Below are 4,163 nucleotides of genomic sequence, written 5' to 3' on the forward strand. Positions count from 1 at the left end.
TCAAAACCAGAGGGAGGCCCCTTACACCGCCGGCTGGCTCGCGCCTCTTATAGCCGTCCTGCAGTACAGGGGCTGTTCTGTCTGCATTAGTCTAGGACGATCCCGACTCCGGTTAACCCGGATATAGGACGGATCAGATGACTATTCAAACCATATTTGCCAAATGCCTTACTAAGACAAATGGATCATGTTATGCACCCTAAACCTAATACGGTAAATGGATGTTTAATTTCCGTCTTGCATGCAAATCAATCATTAATCCAACTCGACATCTTATACTTGATACTTGGATTAAATCAACCGACTTAGAAAGCTCACATGTTAGGTTTAAATCATTGGATGCGCATTCATGCATTTAAACCGTTTTATCAACTTTTGCATTCAACCAACCAAGATCGATCAGTAGAGGCCGCTAAACGCGGGCGGGATTGGGTGTCCGATTAAAGGGCTTCCCAATACGTACCTTCACCTCTTACTCAGAAACTTTGGATAGTGGATGACCTTATCCAGGGCGTACGAGAGTCATTCTAGAGATAGGATGCTAAAGAGGGATGATTTCCTTATCTTTAGTACCTATGTCAAAACGCTGCTTTGTGCTTCGATTTGACCGAGGTATAAAGTGGAATTCGAACGGGTTCCAGGCATCCCACAAATGCTTGGTGGCGACTCCGAACATCTCTAATCGTTTCGAGACCCTTACCGAGACGAAACCGACCGATCTAAAACGATCCGGTCGAAAGCACCTTTACGCTGCCGAGCGTGGCTTTTAAAAAGACCGCTGCCGTTGTCCACATATCGGCTGGGCATACGCAGGTGGGCCCATGTCCACAGTTGCCCGAGGCGAAGTATATCAAATAGACCATCCAAAAACGTTTATTAAAAGATAACAAATTGTATAACAAGGATACAATCAAAAGTTTAACCAAAATTGTTTACAACAAAAAAACCAAAAAGATTAAAGTATAACTGTCAACGGAAGCTAGCTAAGCGATCGGTGATGACTCGACCCCCATCCAAACCCGCAAGCTATGCACAACCATACCTGCTCAATCAACTGCTCACCATCCCCGAATGGATCACCACAGTTTTGAAAACAATAATGGGGTCAGTCAACTGTATAATCAAGATAAAGATTCACAACACAAACAATACAACCAACCAATTGTAGTATCACTCTCCAAACTCCATTAATAATCAATAACCGACTACACTTAAATGTGTGGTCATACCAGATTACCCATCACAACAGGTAACCCTCACCGCTAGTGGGGGACCGCAGCCTTTCCCACCCAAGCCCCGCTCCTCGCAACGAGCGCACCCAGATCCTTAAAGTGCACATCCCCCTTGTAACGGGAGCCACAAGAGGCGAACATGGGGTTTGAACCATCTCCCGAACATGGTCCCAGCACAACAACACCAATCAAAATATTACTTAGCCAATATCAATTCAACACAACATATTAATCAATCAATCACAAACAATCTCAAATTAATTGCGCAATCGACTGAGTAAGGAAACCTTACCTTATTCTAAAATATGAATCAAATACAATAAGGATACTAGAATTGTTCTTTTACGAACTCGTCACCTAGTAAGAATCACAACAATACAATATCACAAACTATACTAATCAACCTTTACTGTAATACTACGGTTTTCTATGTCTATGGGTACTCTATCGAGTGGGGCTTACTCTGTCGAGTAAGTATGTTTTTACGCAAAACAGTAGTCTGCCTGATGGGTACTCGATCGAGTACGTGTGGCACTCGATCGAGTAAGGGGCACTCGATCGAGTATGTCACTTACTCGATCGAGTAAGTGAGTCTTACGGGTTTTTTTAGCCGGGTTTTGTTAATAACGCGTGAATAGTATAAAAGGATTCCGTCATCTTTCTTAATCAGTTTTCACTTTTCTAAAACCTTTCAAAAGAGGAAAAGAGTTACGTCATTCTCATTCTTCGCGTTATTGGCAAATCCCAAAGCTAGGTTCGTCGGATCGTCTCGTTCGTTATACTGTTGAGTTCATCGTGCCGAGGGTAAGATCCTTGTATAGTTTTTATATTGTTTCCTTGATTTTCTTTAAAACCTTAATTGGATAATATTAGAGGTTTTAGGTGATTTGTATGGATGTGGTAGTAATTGTATGTATGTTTGTTATAGGAGGAGGTTTCGTTGAGGAAAGATTCTGATTAGCTGCTAGACCGTTTGTGGTGTTTGCTTTCCAGGTAGGGTTTCCCTACTCAGTATTGGCTACATAAATTGTTGGTGATTGTTGTTTTGATTGTTGAATGATTATAACGTTGGATTGGTTTTAGTGATGTTGATAGTATATTGTTGATTGATTGTGTAACTGTCTGTGATCTTCGGGGTGCGTCCCTGGCTGAGTGGAGTCACTTGCGGGAGTGGTTTCATACCCTTGATTCGCCCCTTGTGGTTCCCGTCACAAGGGGGATGTGCACATTTGTAATACCCCGTATTTTAATGATAAGTTATGAGAATAGTTTATGTAATTTAATAATTAATTAAAGGCATTTCTAATAATGAATTACAAATAAGACGATAATTAAATAATAAAATAAGTAAAACAAGTCGGGAATTGGGCTTAGCTAATAATTGGGTATTGGACCATGTGACATTAAGTAATTGGACTGAAATTTAGTATAATAAGGTTAGAGTATAATCGGGATTTGCATCGGAAAATAATTATAATATAATGTGGAAAGGTAGTAATTATATTATTACTAATAATAATTTATGACAATAATAAATTAGTAAAGATAAAATAAGGGAATCCTACCTGTGATATATGTAATAATAATAATAATATAATTGTGATAATAATAATATAATGATAATTATAATAATAGTAATTCCTATATTAATTGGAATAGGTAAATTAAGATAGTTTCCTAATCGAACTCGCTTTCTCTATAATCTTACACTATAAATACCACCTTAAATCTGAGAAATAATTCATAAATTAAAAGAAGGAGCTTTTGGAGACGGAATTAGCAAGCGGTAATTAATAGGTAACAATTTCTAATCTTGTTTTATTTTCTTATACAGCAGAATGTCAGACGATCTTAAGACACTTGGAAACTGACCCAAACCTTGACGGAATGAGACCAAACTTTGGGAGGTGGTTCGTGGGGTTTCAAGGGTTGGAATGGGTATAGTGGTGGTGTCTGGGCAGGCCTAGGGTGGCGGTGGCAAGCGGCTAAAGGTGGCTGGTCAGGGGGTGTTGCGGTTTAGGTCGTGGGTAGTTTTAGGGAGTAATTGAACCCTCTAATGGCCAAGAGTTGACATGGGCATGGTGGGGTTGTGATGGGGGGAGGTAGTCGACCATGTTTGGTGTTGGCGTGGTGGCAGGTGGTGGTTTTTTGCGGGTGGTGGCCGAAATTCGCGAAACAGGGGAATTAATGGGTGTTGTGTTAAGACCTCTTAAGACAGATTGTTACCGTTGTTGCTATGGCCTAGTTGGGGAGACTTTGGGTGGTTATTGTTGTGGGTAGTGAGGGGATCATGGTGGTTGTCATGGCTGGTGGTACAAGTGGTGTTTGGTGGTCGGAAATCGGGTTCAAAGGGAGGTGCACGGGTTGTGTTTACCGTGTTTATCGTGTTTATAGTTGTCATAGGTGTCGTGTATGGTTGGGTGTTTATGTTATCGTGGGTTTTGGGTTTTGGTGGATGGGTTGGTTATTTAATAATTAAGACGGGTTGACTCGGGTTTTGGTGGGTAATCGGGTTTTGAATTTAATAAATGGGTATATCTTTAGTTGAGTCGGGATTAATTAATTAATTAATAATCGTTGAGTCGGGTTTCTAAGTTGGATTTGATGCGGGTTTTCGTATATCATAATAATTAATCATAATAGGTTGTGAATAAAATATGATAATTAATAATGATAATTATTAATGAAGTATAAATAAAGTAAATAATTGAATTGAATTGAATTATAATATTTTGATTAGGTGACGGTTGTGAAGAATTATAATCGAATCAGATTGCTTTATTTATTGGATTGCTTGAGCTGCGTAATTGGAATTTCTTGCCAGGAAGGGATAAATCCTACTCAACTTTTACTCGATAATGTTTGTTGGATGGTTTGTATTAAAGTGAATTGATCATATGAGAATTGTGTTGGTTGATATAATCGTAATTG

This window comes from Silene latifolia, chromosome Y (assembly GCF_048544455.1).
Source record: "Silene latifolia isolate original U9 population chromosome Y, ASM4854445v1, whole genome shotgun sequence".
NCBI lineage: Eukaryota > Viridiplantae > Streptophyta > Magnoliopsida > Caryophyllales > Caryophyllaceae > Silene > Silene latifolia.